The 19,660-nt window shown below is 43.1% G+C and overlaps 1 protein-coding gene across 3 annotated transcripts in view; it reads left to right on the top strand.

Moving 5' to 3' along the window:
• Window positions 1-19,660, top strand: part of NCALD (neurocalcin delta) — a 383,045-nt gene that overhangs the window by 3,565 nt on the left and 359,820 nt on the right. The window contains exon 2 of one of the 3 annotated variants that reach the window (XM_004768878.3): window positions 5,442-5,514. The exons of the other annotated variants lie outside the window; for them this stretch is intronic. The gene's annotated coding sequence lies outside the window, so the exon portion shown is untranslated. The remainder of the gene's footprint in view (window positions 1-5,441; window positions 5,515-19,660) is intronic. 3 annotated transcript variants of the gene reach the window in all.

Genomic DNA, 19,660 nt, shown 5'->3' with positions numbered 1-19,660 from the left:
GGTAGTGGCCACCTGGAGAGCTGGGTGGAATAGGAATCCAAAGCTGGATCCAGGCTCAGCATTAAAGAGCTCTGTGATCAATTAGTGATGTCTGTCAGGGCCTATAATTTTTATTCTTACTATCCTTCTATCTTTATCACCATGAGAGTATCATGGAAGGATAATGAAGGCAGAAATCAGGGAGAAAACGCATGAGTTAAAAGTCAACCTAAGAAGAAGCCAGGAAATTTTTACCACTACCATACCATACTGGTTAATTTTTACTACCATTAACATTAGTAGCTTCCATTTATCCAGTGTGTACTGTGTATGTACATAAGGATCCCATTTAAACTTTGTAGTAATTTTTTCAGGAGATACTTATTATACTGTTATACTATTATTCTGTTGCAAGTGTAAGATAATTTCAAGTAAAAAAAAAAAAAAGGAACATTATTTTGGCTTTTATAACTCCTCAGTCCAGGGGAAGATACTTCAGGTATGGTTTGATCTAGACCTTAAGCATCATTACCACGGACTGACTTCTCTCTCCATATTTCTTGGTTTCCTTCTTGAAGTTGACACCATTTTTAGGTTCCATTTCATCATGGGCTTAAATCCAGCCTGAAAGGGAGAGACTCTATCCCAGCATTTCTTGCAGTGCTATGGCTTTATTTGCTTTGATTGGGTCCAGCGCCTCTTCCCGTGGCTGCAGTGCCACACATCAGCTGAGCTTGGGCTTGATCAGGTTTTAGCCCTGAGCCATAGGTGAAGGGGCAGGGAGCAGGGTAGTTCTCCAGGAGAACACTGTTGGAGAACACTGTTACACTGTCACCAGGAGACGGGCCAATAGATGATGGATTGCAAAGCAACAGATGTCCGCCATAGTACTGCTAACATTCACCCTTCATAGAGGAGGGAAACAGGTTTAGTAACACTCCATAACGTGCCCAAGGACACATGGCTAGATAAGAGCGGAGTTTTAATTTGAAACCCACAATTTATATGCTTAGTAGAATTATTTGTGAACAGAACAATTTTTTTTTTTTTAAAGTAGGCTCCATGGGGTGCCTGGGTGGCTCAGTGTGTTAAGCCGCTGCCTTCGGCTCAGGTCATGATCTCAGGGTCCTGGGATCGAGTCCGGCATTGGGCTCTCTGCTCAGCAGGGAGCCTGCTTCCCTTCCTCTCTCTCTGCCTGCCTCTCTGCCTACTTGTGATCTCTCTCTGTCAAATAAATAAATGAAATCTTAAAAAAAAAAAAAAAAAAAAAGTAGGCTCCATGCACAACGCAGGGCTTGAACTCTTGACCCAGAGATTAAGAGTTTCTGCCAACTGAGCCAGCCAGGTGCCCTGTGAACAGAACAATTTAAAGTGAGCTTAGTAAAAAAGTCCTAATCTCTTATATCTGAAAATATAGCTAACTAACTTCAAGAAATGCTAAGTATTGGCAGGCTGGAAGAGATGAGGAAAAGGAAGACACAGACTTCGTTGGCTGGATTTTTACTTACATTTTCAACCAAGATTTTTTAGCAGTTTCCACATGTTCAGCATGTGTTAAGTTCTAGTGGTGTAAGATGAATAAGATCTAGTTCCCTACCTTTAAGAAATTTATATTCCATGAGAAAGTGCAAGACATAATTAGAGGACAGGTTGACTGGAATGAGTGTGATGTCGGGGTAGGTACAGGAGCAGAGCCCCCTTGATGGGGACAGTGACCTCCCTTGTTTGTTTCCCAATGCATCCCCATCACAGTGCTTTGTGTGATAGGCAAGCAATAAGTGCTTCCTGAATATGCTATTTTTTCTTATTGCAGTTAAATACAAATAACACAACTTTTACCACGTGAACCATCTTTAAGCGTCAAGTTCTGTGGCATTAAGGACATTCACATTGTTGTGCCCCCCTCACCACCATCCATCTCCAGAACTTTTGCATGTTTCCAAACTAAAACTCTATACCCAGTATACAAAAACTCTCCCTCAACCCCCCACCCCCCATCCCCCAGCAACCACCATTCATTCCTCTTTCTGTCTGTAGGACTTTGACTACTCTAGGTACCTTGTGTTGAGTGGAATCATACAATATTTGTCATTCTGTGACTGGTTTATGACACTTAGTGTATTGTCTCCCCGACTCACTCATGTTGTGGTATATGTCCAAATGACCTTCCCTTTTGAAGCTGAATAATATGATATTGTGTGTCTACACCACGTTTTGTTTATCCATTCATTCATCAGTGAGCACTCCAGTTGCCTCCCCCTTCTGGCTACCATGAAGAATGCTGCTGTGAACATCGACGTACACATATCTGTTCAAGTCCCTGCTTTCAGTCCTTTTGGGGATATGCCCAGAAGTGGAATTTTGCTGGATCATATGGTAATTTTGTTTAATTTTTGGAGAAACTGCCGTACTGTTTCCTACAGCAGCCACCATTTCACATGCCCATCAACAATGCACACAGGCTCCAATTCCTCTCTATCCTTGCCAACACTAGTTATTTTAAGTTTTTTTTTTTTTTTTTTAATATAATAGCCATCCTAGTGGGTGTGAAATGTTTAATGTAGTCTCAAAAGTAGATTGGGATCAAATTAGGAAGGACAGTAGTAGAATCTGAATTTCATCCAGAGGAACTTTTGAGTGTTTGTTGCCCTGTGGCGCTGGCATGATCACTCCCTCACAACAGAGAGAGTGAAGCGAGGAAAGACAATGGAAGGGTTAGGGGGTTATTTTAAATATTCAGATGAAAGAGAACCTAATGGTTTTCTCCATGTGTGTACAACCGAGGATATTATATTTATTGCCACACTAAATGGTATTGGCCTTGGGGAGGAAAGGTGAATGTGGCGCCGAGCTATCTCCTGACCAAGGATGGGCACAGACAAGTGGACTGCTGTTGCTAATAGTGACAACTATGATTACAGATGCCCTGATGCTCTTTCTGTGAACATGGCATGTTCTGACATTAACTGAATCAATTCTGAGAAATCTTTTAGAGGGTTTCTGCCGGGGTCCCACTAGCAGGCCAATGACACACTCCTAGGGTCTAACTGAAGAAAGTTTAGTGAGGGGACTATTTACTACAAAGATGTGGGCAGCCTTAAGGGAAATCGCCAAGAGTGGCCAGCAATGCCTTTTGGTCTTCACTGCACCAGCCCTGAGAGGGTGAGGTGAAAGAGAAGTTTCTGGAATGGCTGTTTAGTAGAGGAACGCAGCTTCTTCCAAACAGTGGCCTGGCACAGAGGCATGCAGGTAAGTAAGTCCCCAACCGCTCTTTTTTCCCCTCTCTGATTTCTCCTGGTGCCTCCCAATTGTCCAGAGGGCAAGAAAACTTGTTGATATAAGGGCTCGATTGTAGGTAGAAGTCAGCCTCCCAGGGCTGAGGGAGGACGCTGGATATGGGGAGGAAAGCAGAGAGACTTCAGCAGGAGGGAGCGCTCTGATGATCCTTATTTCACAGGTGAGGGAACTGAGGCATCAGGAGGTTGAATGACCTGCCTGAGGTCACCAATAAGTTGTGGGGCTGGGATTCAAACCCAGTCAGAAACATTTCCAGTGTACATCCAGTCAGATCTGGAATGTTAGATTTTCCCCAAAGCTATGTGTTTTGATTCTTTGGAAATAATCTGATCTGTACAAACTTGGCTTGGTTGTCAAAAAGTACAGTAAGTGACTGCTCAGAATTTCCCCTTTCCCCCCAACAAAGGCCAGCATGTATTTCATATGCACATTTCATAACTGAATGATTATATTTAGATCAAAAAAATCTTTTCTATATAATTGGTGGGGGTGATAACGATGTCCTTGAAACACATGTGAGAAAGAAGTTTGTTTTGTTTTGCTTTTAGTGGAAAGCTCCAAAGGACTAGACGATGTAACTTGGCTGCTTAAACATTAATGAGACTTTGGGCGATGTTAGAAGAGTGTCCAGAGCAAGGGAGATGGTATTTCTTTCTGTGCTATTTTGGCAGGAGGGAATGAATGCAGAAAGCAGTGTCTCATGTGTGGGGAGCCCACCTCCCCCAAGGCATGACTGAAAGGCTCTCTAGCCAGAAAAAACTCTGTGGGAACCCAGCTATTGTGGTCTACAAACACACAAAGCATTGCATCAGAGAAAAGACCTATTCTGGGGTCAGAAGTCATCCCCTGTTGCATTGGAGGGCCTCATATTTTCCATGCCTGGAGGCTGTGAAGCTGAGGCCAGGGGTGAACCATGTGGCTGAGGGTTTAGGTTAGTTTCCTGTGGCCTCTGTAACAACTTATCACAAACTGGGTGGCTTAAAATAACAGAAATGTGTGTTCTCACCATTCTGGAGTCCAGAAGTCCAGAATCAAGGTATTAGCACTGCCAAGCCTCCAGAGGCTTCGTGGGGTTGAATTTTTGCTTGCCTGGTCCAGTGGCTGGGGGCTGGTGGCATTTCTGGGCTCAAGGCTGATTCGCACCCATCTCTGCCTTGGTGATCACGTGGCCTCCTCTTTTGGGGTGTCTCTTATAAGGACAGTTAGCATTTGCTTTAGGGTTCACCTGGGTCATCTGGAGTTATTTTACTTCAAGATCCTTAATGACCTTGGCAAAGATCGTTTTGCCAAATAAGATCACATTCACCTGTTCCCAGGGTTAGGCGGTGGATGTCTTTTGGTGGGGGGCCACCATTCACCCCAGTACAGGGCTCATGACAGTACCCTGGAACCCTTAATCTTCTGGTTCTGTCATAATGCCCCTTGATTTGATGTACTTCCTGGATTCCAGGTTCCTTGACACAGTCGGCGTTTGGTAAATCCTTCTGATTTGATCTATTGAAGTTTTATTCTAACTTTAAATTACAAAACACTTAAAATCTACCATCCCTTATTTCTGACACGGAGAGGTGAGTGAAAGAGGCTAAATAAACCCAGTTTGATCCCTGCCTCGGATGGAAATTTTCTGTGCTTTGCTTTGCCCTGTGGCCTTGGAGGAAACGAGAAGAGATGGGCCCTGTTCTGGCTTCTCACCTGGGTGTACAATCTCACTATGGTAATTACTCTGAGGAAGGCTAGGGAGGTTGGGGTCTCTTGGGAAAGGGAAACAGCAGTAGTGTAGGCTTCAGTTTCTAGGCTTTTGAAAAGCATTAGCTTAGAAATACGGTTTATAAGTGTTGCTGGCCCATCGACGAGGCTTCTATGCATGTGTTTTCCAATTTTAGTATATGTGCTGCCGAAGCAAGCACTATGCATGTGTTTTCAATACCTTGTCCCAGACTGGGGCCAAGTACGCAGGGCCCAGGCAAGGTCAGAGGTAGTTTTCGTAATTACCTGGCTAATTTGAAGACCATATCCCATCCAATGGGGGACATCAGAGAGGCCACCCAGGACATAAATTATTCAGCTTGGTTGTCTGCGTTGATCTCGTTAACTGGATAAGAGCCCAAATCCATTCCCTCTGTGCTGTGGAAAGGCTGTCATAATTAAGTTCCGTTTCTCTCCAGGGGGCAGCTGAGTTTGGTTTCTCAGCCACTTTGCTGTTTGACTTCAAAAGAGAAAGAGGAAAGAAAAAAAAAGGTAAAGTGTCCCCTCACTATTATGCTATATATTCTGCTGTATCACTGTGACTCTGGTTAATATTAACTTTGGGTCTGTTTGCTTTGAATAAGATACTTGGAATCTTGTGATACTTACCAGAATTTAGTCTCACCAGCTAAAGAAATGGCTTGCCTTGCCCAAGACCAGCTACTTAATTTGTGAGGCCCAGTACAAAATGAAAAAACTGTGGGCCCTTGTTTAAAAATTATCAAGGATTTCGGGGTGCCTGAGTGGCTTAGTTTGGCGTCTGTATTCGGCTGGGGTCATGATCCCAGGGTCCTGGAATGGAGTCACACTCCTTGCTCTGTGGGGAGTCTGCTTCTCCCTCTCCCTCTGCCCCTCCCCCTGCTTGTGCTTGCTCACTTGCTTTCTTTCAAATAAATAAATAACGTCTTAAAATTTTTTTTCAAAAATTTCAAAATGGTGTCAGCAGAGCATTAGACCAAGTGTGGGGCCCTTCTAAGCACGGGGCCAAGTTTAACTACAAAGGACACTTGGCTGTGAACTGGCTCTGGCCTCACACCTAGGCTGAGGATGACATCTTCTTGCTAAGGTAGCACTTTCCAGGTTACTCTGCCTCAGTTGGGAGCACACACTTATGCGGGGGGCAAGGACACAGCGAGCAGGCTGGGCACCTCTTGTTGGCTCTTCTGTGTCCTCTTCCCTCCCTCATCCACCTGCTCTGTGTCCCGGAGAAGCATCAGGGGCCATCTTGTCTTTGATTTCTGATATAATATGGCCAGCGGTGGGGGGGTCCAGCCCACCACTTGGGGAGTAGGGGGGAGTGGGGGAGGCTGTTTCCCCTGTTCCCTCTGCTGGGTTGCATGCTACAGGTTGGCTTCCTCTGTGCGCTGAAGGCTACAGCTCCTGCCAGGTGCCTTCTCCACCAGGCCACCTTCTTCGGAATTCCTTTTTCTTCCACCCACCCCCAACCCCACACACGGAGGCCTGAGGATGGTAACGGCTTCCTGCTGCTTGACTAAACCCTTCCTTACTCTTTTCTCTGTAGCCTCTCCAATAGGAGGACTCCTCAGTAGGATGAAACACCACCACCCCCCACCCCCGTTTCCAACCCGGGCCCTGGCTGATTGAGCCACCCTCTGCCAGGGTTGGAGCACACCTTGCGCTGCTACCGAGGAGAAAGAGAAGCTGAGAGCTCTCCTAACCATGGCTTCAGGCCCGGGTCAGCCTGCACCAATTGGAAGTGGTGCGCTTTGGAGTCAGGCATTTGAATTCTCTGGTAACACGTGGACGATTCTAGAGAATGAGCATAAGGACAGTTCCCTTCTAGGGTTGTTTTGAGTCTGGAGTGAGATCACACGTGTGTCATGCCTAGCACAGTCCCTGGTATACAGTAAGTGCTCAGGAAGCATGGTGGCTTTTAGCACAATTTCTATGGAGTATCTCACTCAGGGGGATCCACAGTCTACTTTGTCTGCTCCACTTAACGGCCTGGGCTCTGGGAATGATGATCAATTTTTCACTGCTTCATTATTGTTTGGGGTCTTATTTCTGTCTTTGCCATCAGATTGCAGCATTCTGGAAGTCAGGGATTCTAGCTTGTAGAATTTTTTTGAACTAATCTAAGTTCTCAACCTAGTTGCTAGCGTGTTGTTAATTGGTCAAGAAATACATCTTGGTTAAATGTAAGGGAACCCTGTAACTTATTGTGCTCACTGAGAAACTTTTGAAAGTGAAAGAGGAGGGTCACCTGGGTGGCTTAGTTAAGCCTGTGCCTTCTGCTCAGGTCATGATCTCAGGGTCCTGGGATTGAGCCCCACATTAGACTTTCTGTTCAGTGGGGAACCTGCTTCTCCCTCTCTCTGCCTGCTTCTCTGTCTACTTGTGATCTCTCTCTCTCTCTGTCAAATAAATAAATAAAATCTTAAAAAAGAAAACAAAGTGATTAATGTAAATATCTTTAAAAAAAGAAAGTGAAAGAGGAGTATTGCTTTTTAATAATTACAGCAACACAAGAGGCACAAACACGGACTGTTTTAGGCAAACAGAAACATAGAGTCACTCCAGTCAAGTGGAGCTTAAGATAGTCCCTGCCCCTCCCCCCCCGAGATAGTTTTCCAAATGTTATTTTAAAATTTGTCAGCCTACCCTCTTTCATATTAGTCTGCCTTGGGCTTATTCAAAACATGACATTTTAAAAATGTAGGAAAAGTACGTTTAGCATTCCTAGTAGTTTTTTGGCCCCAAATTTGAGGCAATGGTTTAGGGCTTCTTGTAGAAAGACCTACCTTTATATCTTATTAGCCTACTTTATACTGGAGACTTATGCAACTTTCTTCTGTACTTGCCTTTTTTCTCTTTCCATACATAGTCTAGTTATTGTCCTTCTTGCAATAGTGATAATAGTGATCACTTATGTTCAAAGATGGCAGAAATAGGTTTATGTACATATATTTTCCCGAACATCTCCATCTTTGTATTTCTGGTTGCCCAGGTGACATTTCCAAGAGAATGCATGCTAATCTGCTATTATTACAGCAGAGATAAGATGGAAACTATTTTTAGGCCCTTTTATACCTTTCCTTTTCTCCACCAGACCATTTAATTGGTTTATTTCTTCTCTTTCCATTACTGGAAGGCCCTGTATAACTTCCTCTGGTGCTAATCTGGGGGCTGTAACTTTCTGAGAAGTGATGGAGTAATTCAGTCATTCTTCATTCGAAATTACGAAATCGGTACTGATTGTCTGTTTGCTCGGGTAGTTGATATCAGTTGTTTTGCTTACAAATTGTCTAAGCGGGGCTTGGGCAGGAGAGATGTTTGGTGTAAATTAAAAAGAATGTGGGTGCACTGTCTAGTTCTGCAGAAGCAGGAGCATGTCCACTCTGGAGCTGGACTAGCCTAGCTACCTTCAGTCTTCATGTGGTCAACTTCAAGTGCGCGACCTCCCGGAACTTGCACCTTTAAGGAACGACTGGCACAACCCTGGTCGTGCGTGGTGGGGTTGTTGTCAGGGTTGAGAAGGTAAAGTGGGCTAACACAGGCGAGTGCGAGGTGCAACATCTCCTGTACAGAAATAATGCTGCCGGCGTGGGTGTTCTTTTATAACAAAGGTCAAGTGCACCACCATTCAGAAGAAATAATGTCACACAAGCTACTGCAAATACTTGAATTTACTAAGGAGGTAAAATTGCGAGATCATTTTTTTTTTCACTAAATTTTTTTTTTTCTAACGTCTTTTACTAACATTTTCTTTTATCAGCATTAATATTTGGAATTTTTCTTTCAGTATTTAAGATTTTTATTTTTTAAGTCATCTCTATACCCCATGGAGGGCTTGAACTCACAACCCTGAGATGAAGATCAAGAGTTGTATGCTCTACAAACTTATCCAGGCTCTGATTGTTTCACAAGTTTTATATAAAGATACATGTGATGCGTATCTCTGAAGCACCGTGCACTAAGAGTGTTTATCTGACCATTTAATGCATCCCAAGGGGAAATATTTAGCCTGACTCAGTATTGGGGATAGGGCCTGAAATAGTGCAGTAGGGATCTGAGATTATTAATTTGGATTGTATGGCAAATGTGAGAGGAGAGATGGACTTTAATCCATTATTATTTAAAATTGTTTAGTATTGGGGTATGGTCCTGGCTGGGGTTCCTTTGGTTCTCACACTTTTGCACTGTTATTCTATTTAGATGAATAGATTTATCCATTATCACTGAGATTTAGCCTTTGATAAATACAGTCAATTGCTGCATCATTGTCTTGGATTTGTTTTGCTGCCTTTGAGGATAGAGAAAGGAGGAGGAAGCATATAGATGGACAGACGGACGAACACACACACACACACACACACACACATTTCTTTAGACATGTGATCTAAAATTTCTAATAGAACATTTGCAAGAAGAGCTCTTTGACTTGTTGGAAGGGGTGGATTGCGATGTGGGAAGCCTGTGATGTTGAGTTCCCACCACTTTACCCCTTTGGAAGACATGACAGCCACTTCCAAGCCAGGCCGAAGGACAAACAGTGAAATTAGAAGTCAGTTCTGGCCTTGGAGGTTTCTTGAGAGAGCAATGGGGAGACTTTTTTTTTTTTTTTTTGCTTTAGATTTTTTAAAAGCAGTCATTTAAAGAATATGTTCCACAGACCTTGGCCACTGTTCCCTCCATACCTTCAACCCTACCATTACTATAGAAAATTAGAAGAAAAAAATGTTACCATAATCCAAATAGTCAAAGGCAAACACTGTTAATATTTGGAATATTTCCTTTCATGATTTTTATGAAGAAATATTTTTTCTTAGTAATGTTAGTCATTTTTAATATAAATTTAAAATTAGTTTTTCATTTAACCGTATACCCTGAGCTGTGATATAATAGGAAATATATATTAAGTCTCTGTCCCTAGTTCCTGGCACAGAGCTCCTTGAAAACCCTTGGAATTTCTGAGTGATAAGAGTAGGAAGAGTGTCCTTTATCATATAATTAAACCCCTTTCAACCACATCTGCATTTATGCTAAAGGGGTGACTCTAGGAAGAGAGGGGCATGTTGCCAAAGGAACCAACCATGTGATTAGAGGGTTGAAACTTTCAGGTCTGTCCTCTACCCCCAGGAAGGGAAAAGGGGCTGGAGATGAAATTCAATCACCAGTGGCCAATGATTTAATCAATTGTGTCTACATAATTATAGAGCCTCCATAAAATACCATATGATTTCACTCATACGTGGAATTTAAGAAACAAAGCAAAGGAGAAAAGGAACAAAAAAGAGAGCGAGGCCAAGAAACAGGCTCTTTAAAAAAAAAAAAATTTATCTATTTGGCTGACAGAGATCACAAGTAGGCAAAGAGGCAGGCAGAGAGAGAGAGAGAGGAAGGGAAGCAGGCTCCCTGCTGAGCAGAGAGCCCAATGCAGGGCTCGATGGGGCTTGATGGGGCTCGAGGCTTTAACCCACTGAGCCACCCAGGCGCCCCAAGAAACAGACTCTTCACTATGGAGAACAAACTGATGGTTACCAGAGGGGAGGTGGGTAGGGGGGTGGGTAAAATATGGGGTGGGGATTAAGGAGGGCATGTGTAATAAGCAACAGGTGTCGTAGGAAAGTGTTGAATCCCTATATTGTACACCTGAAACTAATACTACACTGTATGTTAACTATCTGGAATCAAAATAAAAACTTAGAAAAAAGTCTAAACAGTGGGTTTCAGAGAGCTTCCGGTGGCTGAGCACATCAAAGTGCAGGTCAAGTGGCTTGCCCAGAGAAGCCATGGAAGCTCCACACTCCTACCCCCATACCTTGTCCTAGGCATCTTTTCCATCTGGCTGTTCCTGAACCATATCCTTTCATAATAAACCAATAATAAGAAGCAAGCAAACTGTTTTCCTGAGTTCTGTGAGCTGTTCTGGCGAGTTATTGAATCCAAGGAGGGTGTCGTGGGAACCCCTGGTTTTTAGCCAAATCGGTCAGAAGTACAAGTATCTGAGATTTGTGACTGGCATTTGAATTGGGGGGCAGTCTTATAGGACTGAGCCCTCAGTCCGTGGGGGCTACGCTGACTCTGGGTTGTTAGCATCAGAATTGAATCTGGAGAGTTGGGGAATTGGGTGGTATGAAGAAAAAAAAAAACCTCCCGTGATTGCATCAGAAGTAAAATATTGAGAGTAAAAGAAATGGAAGTTTTTAATTCTGTGAGGATTTTATATTTCGTTATATATTCTTTGTAGATAATGCTTAATTGGGCATGCAATATTTCATCAAATGGATATGCCTCAGTTCACTTAGCCATTCCATGATGGGTCATTTGGTCAGAATTTTAAATAATTTCTTCTGCTATTATTTTTGTACAAAACCTTTTTCTCTATATGAGATTATAGCCTATGATGTATTTCTAATGGATTTACTAGGTTGGATGTTTGAACTTTTATTAAAAATTCTCAACTCACTTTGCCATTTGCTTTCTAAATGGAAATTTGGAAATTAATTTGGAAATTTAAGGAGTTCATGCTATATGACTGTGTTGGTTTCATCTGTCTCTTACCTTGAATATCATCACTTCGAAATTCTTTTTCTAATTTGGTCCCCAAAATACTTTATTTGTCTTTCTACTTCTTTGAAAACTAGTGGGGCTGAACAGTTCTTTTTCAGATTGTATACTAGCTGCCTTTCTTCTTTTCCTGATTTTCTAGTCTCTGTTCTTTGCCTTTAGATTTTTTTTGCATCAGACATAATTTTTTTTTCCAAATTATAATTCAGGACAAAGATGCATTAAGGGCTTTCCTGGCCAGTCTTTTCTCCTATGCCTCCCTGGTGGCCAGTGTTAAAGGCCTAAGGTGTGTTTCCCCACCTTTCTCGTTGTTTGAGCGTCCAGTCTTTTTAAAGATGAAAGGGGGCTCACTTTTTATTATCAAAACAAGCATATTATACACATTTTTCTGTAAGCTTGCTTTGGTTTTCACTTAAAATATACCTCATGGGTATAAGGTCTTTAATAATATGTAATAAAATATATTTGGCACATTTGCTAGTTATTTCCTTAGTGAATTGCTTGTACAATTGATACAGTTTTCAGTGGTTAAGTGGGCAAATATTTCACTCTGATTTCTTCCAGTGATAGGACAGCCTGCTCCATTCTTTCATAGGGCTTCATTAGTAATCAGCTCTGCTTTCTACTGGTTTTGAAGAATTCTTCACCTTAAAAACCCCATATTATTATTTAACACAAATTATAATTAATTTTGGGGTAGAGCAGGGAGGAAATGAGGAGGGAAACTGATTATTTTTCTCTTTTAACTTGCTAACCAATTGTCCCAGCACACTTTGCTAAATGGTGTTTCTTTTTTTTTTTTTTAAGATTTATTTATTTGAGGGAGAGCTTGTGAGTGGGGGAAGGGACCGGGGGAGGGAGAGAGAGAATCTCAAGCAGACTCCCTGCTGAGGAGGAAGCCTGATGTGGGGCTCCATCCCACGACCCTGAGATCATGACCTGACCTGAAATCAAGAGTGGGATGCCTAACCAACTGAGCCACCAAGGTGCCTCCTGGTGTTCTTTTTTTTTTTTTTAAACCTTAACATAAAACAAGTGACTTTTCTTATTTGTGCTTTTTTTTTTCCAACTATAAACGCATGGCGTTGTAATCAGAAGGGTCTTTTTCAAGGGAAGGACAATTTTGCATTTGCCTGGAATGAGTTGGTTACACTGAGAATAACTTGGTTGAGTCAGGCTCAGATTTTGCCTTGTAACATGGATATCCCCTTGCAGCTTGCCCCTGTGGTCTGGGAAGCCTGGAGTGTGTCTGTTCATCTGTCTCTGCCTCGTTGCCACGAGGTGGTGGGGCCACAGACGTAATCTCATTGTAGAGGTGAAGAATCGAGCACATCTCAGTGAGTCACTCAGGGTTACTCCTGCTTTTCCTTCTGACCGTTCGTTATTTTCTCTCACGCTATCTGTTGTTCTGTTGTTCTTCTGATTCCCTTTTATACTGTTAAATGTATCTTTGAAACTTCAAGTGTGATCATCACATAGGGGCTCTCTGGAGGTCACAAGGATAGTCTTGCCTAGAAATAGGCACTCTTCTGGGAATATTATTATTATTATTATTATTATTAATTTAGTAAACATTTGTTGTGTGTCTGCTGTGTTCAAGGCATTCTGCCGGATGTAGGAAGTAGAAGGTGAATAAAACCCTTTTTACTCTCCTCGTGGATGTACGCTTACTACTATAGCATTGTTTTCTTTTCTTCTGTTAAGTTGACTCCTTCACTTAAGGATGTCACTATTTTGTGTTGTGCTCACTCTAATGTCTTGAAACCTCATGACAGGGGATGATGTTTTCTATGCAGCGAGTCTAGGGAGTGTGTTGGATGCCGGGCCCTTATTCAAAGCGCTGCTGCGTGGTGCTTAGAACACCTGAGGACTGGCCTGATGCATATTTTACAAGCTAAGACGAGCCAGAGACCGGCAGTATCAGTGTCTCCCATTTCTGAATGCACTTTTCAGCCCTGGCGTCTCTTCCTTTGGGCATTTAGGTTACTTATTTGGCTAACTGGGATCTAAAAATAAACCTAGAAACTTTGAGAGGTTTCCCCCCCCTTGGCTGATTGATGTATGTTTTTGTGTCTTCCAAACTGCGCTGTGTAACTATTTACTTTTGCATTATGTATAGCACTTAGCAACCGACAGTGGAAATGAAAGCTAAGAGCACAGGCAGTCCCCAGCTGGCTGGGGGAACGGGCCAGCCCAAGCCTCAGAGAATTCTCCTTCCCTCCCCCCAGTTCCTGTGCGCTGCGGCCCTGGCGTCCACCCTGCTGGCCTCAAGTTCTTGCTTTTTGCCTTCTCTGCTGGTGGCCAAGTGGGGACCAGGAGGTGGAACGAAAAAGACCCCTCCTCTTTCTGCCAGTACCTGTCTTGGTGCCCTTCACTGGTCAGTGTGGGTGGGGTGAGAGGAAGGGGGGCAGGCCTTGGCCCCCACTGATGTCTTGGCACTGGTGACAGTCCTGTAAGGTCAGAAGCCCTGAAACACTATGTCTTATTTGGAACTCAGAATGCATTTTCGTAAAGGAAGATCACGAGTTGTGTCTGGCCTGTGCAGGACCCGCAGGACAAAACTATGCGATTCCTTAGGAATTCTGGGGCTAGGATGGCTCTTTTAGGGTGACATAGTGCTTAGAACATTGTTGTTAGGGGAGAAGACATTCTGGATTCTAAGCATTCCAGGTTGGAACTTGATCAGAAATGTGGCCTGATCAGCTTGTAATTCAAGGGCTGACTGTAAAGTCAAAAAGTGGCTTATTCCCACTTGGGAATGGCATCTTGCGTAAAAATTCTGGAGTGTGCATGACATATTTAGTTCTTCTCTCCCCTGGCGCTCTTGGGTAGCTGTAAGAATACGGTGGTTCTCTGGTTTTTAGAAAAGCAGTTGTACTAAAAAACACATATCCTGATTCTACCAAAAGAAGGGAGGGAGAAAGACCTAGGAAATATAGGCTTAATTCTTTGATGATTGCCTTTTAGCAAACAATGCAAAACCAAACACACCAGAGTCGTCGTGAAAGGCTCTTGTTTTTTCCTTAAGAAATCAAACTTCTGTTCCTTTCTCAGGACTCCTGTGTCTGCCTCTTATTCTTCATACATGTTTTGGGGAACAGATTTGAAGAATATTTGTGTGGATTTTTTTTCCCCCCGTGTGGAAACTGATTTTTTTTTTTTTCTAAATCAAAAGGATCTTTAAAAGGTGATTTATATCATCTTTCTTAAACAACTGTTTTGTTTTAAGGCTTTGAAAGCATGCATCAACCATTCAGAATGATCGAACAGTATTTTTTTGGAAAGGGATGGAGTCAGAATAGTCATCTGTGTAGCTTTTACAGAAGGGGACAGGACAGTTAAGAGTAAAAGCCTCAGCTTCAAGGTGATTTTTTTTCCAACCTCAGAAGGGGAGGGGCTGCTCAAAACAGGAAGTAATCACAGTATAGTGGTTTGAGTCATGAGAGAAGGCTTCTGGATTTGCCTTAGCTGTTTCCTTCAGGCCCAATGTCTCCTGTTTTTCACAGCACCTGCCTCTTCTGCAGGGCACATACATGGCGCCCCCACCACCCGCCTCACAAGAATAATTTTCTGTCGAAAGAGCTAGAGCTGGAGATTGCAGTTGAAGAGGAGGCTAAGCTTTGGGCAGTTGCAGACAGAAAGGAGAAGTCTCAGAGGTTGGCCTGTCAGCCTGGGGTGTACAGAAGTAACTACTACTCAGGGGTCATTGTGGGACCCAGGAGGATCAGGGCGTAATACAAAACGAGGATGAGGGCATCATACCCTCTTTCAAGTGTTACCGGATTCAGCACTATAGTGTGCTCCCCATGGCTACGGTTTTCCCCTATTAAAGAAAATTTTACAATGTAGTTTTATCTGGACATTGACAGTTCTTTATATATTGTGGAGAAATGTGTTCATATTTAAGGTAATCATTTAGTCAGTTGTTGCTTTCGTGGGGCCCTCTCGATGGTCAAGGACGGGGACATCACTCCAACTAACTCAACCATGAGAGGCTCGTTGTGACAATCACCACAACTATAATTATGCTATTCTGAATGTATTGTCACGGGGACTCTTCTCCCCTATCCCGGCAGAGAGTGTGTTATTATCCCTATTCTACTGAGGAGGAACAGATGTAGACAATGTGGCCTCAGGCATGTGGGTGGGCAGCAGGAGTCAAGGCTCTCACCCAGGTTGTCACTTGGGAGCCATACTCTCTAATGCCTGTACTGCTCTGCCCCTGCAAAGGATTCTGTGCCTGTCAAACAAAGCAGAGCTTGGTCTCATGGTGGCCAAAACATAGATCTGGAAAACTGGGAAGGGAGTCAGTGTCATTCTCAGAGGTCATGGGGTCTCTGCTCAGTTGCCTTCTCTCTTTTTCTCTCCTCCCTTCTTTGGCTGCTTCATTCTACATATGGCCCCTGAAGGGTCAACCCATAAGGCCACTGGCTGAGACCTCAGTATTTCCTAGCTTGAACTTATAAGTGAGCGTTTCCTATTGGTGCAGCTCACGGAGCGAGGCCCCACAGCCATTGGAACCTGGCCAGAAAAGGAATTAGCTGTTTTTGGGTTGGTTGTTCACCCCAGGTCCGTTGGTGGACTGTCTCATGCACAGATTTCTTTCGCACCATTTCCCTGAGCGGGGGATTATGGGTAAGGCAGCACATGCTGGAATGCAAAGTTGTTCATAGCGGGGATTTAGCATCTGTGGCACAAGCTCATTTTATACTTTAATATTGAAAGCCAACTACTCTAACATTTCTGCTACCTTTATAAAGTCTCAGCTTAAATGACTCTATCTGTTTTGGCTCTCAGGTTGCAAAAGATAGAACCTAATTCAAAGGGACTTAGAAAACAAATTAATCAGTTCTTGTAACTGTAAAGGCAAAGGCATGGCTGATCCAGGTCTCAAGTAATATCCTCAGATATCTATCTCTTGCCATCTCCTTGCCCAGCATTTTTCTGCGTTGGTTCATCATCAAGCAGGCCCTTGGTTCATGACATCAGAAGCTCCAGGCTTACTGGACAAGACACCCAGCAAGCAGCTTCTCTTGCCCTATAGTTTCAACAAAATTCTCGAGTCTCATTGTCCTGAATTGGTTATATGCCGGTCTTTCAACCAAACATGGCAGCCAGGCTGATTGGTCAATCCTGGGTCATGCTGACCCCTGGAGGAGGATTAAACTACCTTCTTGTTAAAGCACATAGCCTGGGAATGGGGGAGTGTATGGTCTCCAGGGACAATTGAGATATTAGTACTCAGAAGAAATAGGAATGGAGGCTGCCCAAGAAAAGATAACCCATGTCCACCTTGGAATATGTTCGGGTTTGTTATAAATAATGGGAAACCTGTAGTCAAGGTTTTGGGACTCAGGGTAAGCAGTCTGGGTCACTGACCTTATCTGATTTGTATGTGATAAATCCCCAAATCCTAGGAAATCCAAAGTGCTTAGAAAGGCCTAGATTTTCTGTTTGCTAGGTCATTAATCCTTAAAGATGATGCTATTAAGCCAAAGGAAGTTGTTGTTAAGATGTGCATCTTTTTGGGAAAGCTAATTATAGGATGGCTTTGTCTTCAGTTTTTATCAAGTATGGGGTAAGATCTGAAAGGCTTTTGTTAGGTGCCCTCTGTTTAAAGTCTAAGTTATCCTGGCCTTGAAATGACTTTGGTGAATTACATAAAAGTTTTATGTAAACCGTTCTCAGAGCCACATTTAAGACCCAGTATATCTAGGTAATGATTAAATTGCCTTGTTTATATATCAGTGATCCTAACACCCACTGGGAAATAATTGCTTTCTTTTTAACTCTCATAAATCAAAACCTCAAGGGAGGGGAGGTCAAAATAGCAAGTTCCCATGCTCACAGATGTAGGATGAATCTGTGAAACCTCAGGTCTTGAGCATTAGTTTAGGGGTACAGGTGTGTGTGTGTGTGTGTGTGTGTGTGTGTGTAGATGTAACGCTGATAAACTTGCCCTGTCTTTGCTTACTGTATATACTTCAGTGGTCCCAGCTGTCCTTTGCAACAAACAATCAGCTTCTTTTGATGATCAGAGCTTTGCAGACAGTTGCCTAATTTCTTTTGCTTATTTAAAATTTTATCGTTATAGGATTTAGAAAGCCCACGCCTATGCCAACAGGGGTTTCTTTTCTCTTGACTTTCATTTAATTATGCAACTATTATGTGGTTTTATGCTGGTTTGAGGTTCTTTGGCTAGTTTGCACAGAAAGAGAGTTTTTTGTTGTTGTTGTTGTTGTTTTAAGGGTATTAAGGAGCTTAAAGAATTTCTGGGAGGATCAGAATTAGACTTGGAGGCCATGCAGCCAGGAACACTACCCAAGTTATACCACTCGTGGTTCTTGTGGACACCCTGGGGGGCTACCAAAGAATATAGATCTCTCTGCTCATACCATAGAGTGAGTTCTTTCTGGATATCCCATCACTGTCACGTCTGCAAACCAAGTGTCTCTCTGCCATACTTCACCAATCCCTACCCGTGTGAATTCCACATGGTACCTCTCTCTTTCTTTATTTTTTAAAGACTTTTTAAAAAATTTTTAAAAATTTTAAAATATTTTTATTTATTTATCTGAGGGAGAGAGCAAGTGTGTGAGCATGGGGGAAGAGTGGAGAAACAGGCTGATTTCCCACTGAGTGGGGAGGCTGATGCAGGGCCAATCCCAGGACCCCAAGATCTTTACCTGAGATGAAGGCAGATGCTAAACTTACTGAGCCACCCAGGTGCCCCAGGACCTCCTTCTTTAACCTCACTCTTCTGATATTTACATGGATGCTGCTGATTGGTAGAGCCCAGGTCACATGCCTGCCCCGTAGGTGCAAGGTAGGCTGGGTGGGCAAATGCCTGGCCTCCATCTTGGGGAGGCGAGAACTCATAAGGTGGGCAGTTTCTCAAATGTGGAAGAGTCTTCTAAAAAATGCTGTTTGGTCACAAAATATGAGAAATTACTATACATCCTCAAGAAAAGGGTCTTGTCTTGCTTCTGGGTACTTTGTTGTTCAAAAACAATGGTGGCCATTCTGAGCAGTAGGACTGTTTCCCACTGAGTGTAATTTGAATGACCCCAGGAAGGACCCCCTGGCATGATACCGTATTAGAGATTCATTACTTTTAATTAAGCAGAAATCTAGTTACCTCCCAGGCCACCCACCTCTTTACTGCCCTTGGTTTCCTTAATAGTATCAGCTAAATAAGTCTCATCCCTTCCCTGTACAAAGGGTGGTCCAAAAAGCAAAGATGTGGCATCTGATGCTCAGAGAGGGTAACCCATCTGCCTAAAGTCACACAGCCTATCGGTGAATACAACCCAAGGTTGTCTCCAGAGTCTACTCCCTTAAACAGTCTGCAATATTGCCTTTGGAAACTTGAGGGTTTTCCTCATCATTAGTGTGTGGTGGACCTCTCTCTGCTGAACCCTAGCATTGTCCTGCCCCTTCAAAGATGAATTGTGCAATATAAGTGGGGAGTGTGGCATTTACCTTATGTCTTTCCCATAGCTAAGCCTCTGATAAAACCAGGAAATGAGTATTATTATTTGCAAATGGAAACTTTAAAGATATTTACTGGAAACTTCTAATTATATGGTTTTCTTTATAGTATAATTCACACTTAGATGGTGCCAGAGACTGAGTTGTGTGCCCCACCCTTCCCGAATTCATATATTGAACCTTAACCCCCAGAGAGACTGTATTTAAAGATTGTTTTTTTAGGGAGATAATTAAGGTTAAATGAGGCCATAAATAAGGGTGGAGCTCTAATCTGATTGTATCATTATGAGAAGAGGAAGAGACACCAGGGATCTGTCTCTTCACATGCACAGAGAAAAGGTCATGTGAGGACACGGTGAAAAGGTGGCCCTCTGTAAGCCAGGAAGAGCACCTTGCCAGGAAAAAAAAAATGAATGGCACCTTGATCTTGGACTTCCAGCTTCTAGAACTGTGTGAAAATAAATATCTTTAAGTCACCCAGCCCGTGGTATTCCGTTATGGCAGCCTGAGCAGACAGATGTAAACAGATTTGCCTTAAATCCTGAGCAGGGAGGTAGAGATGGTAGTTACATAGAGGAGCCGTGAGGTGGAGGGAGGGTGAGGCCACATCTCGTCA

Source organism: Mustela putorius, unplaced genomic scaffold (assembly GCF_011764305.1).
Source record: "Mustela putorius furo isolate JIRA1106 unplaced genomic scaffold, ASM1176430v1.1 tig00000228_pilon_pilon_pilon, whole genome shotgun sequence".
Taxonomy (NCBI): Eukaryota; Metazoa; Chordata; class Mammalia; order Carnivora; family Mustelidae; genus Mustela; species Mustela putorius.
The sequence above is the reverse complement of the archived record's forward strand: the minus strand, read 5'-3'. Positions and strand labels throughout refer to the sequence as shown.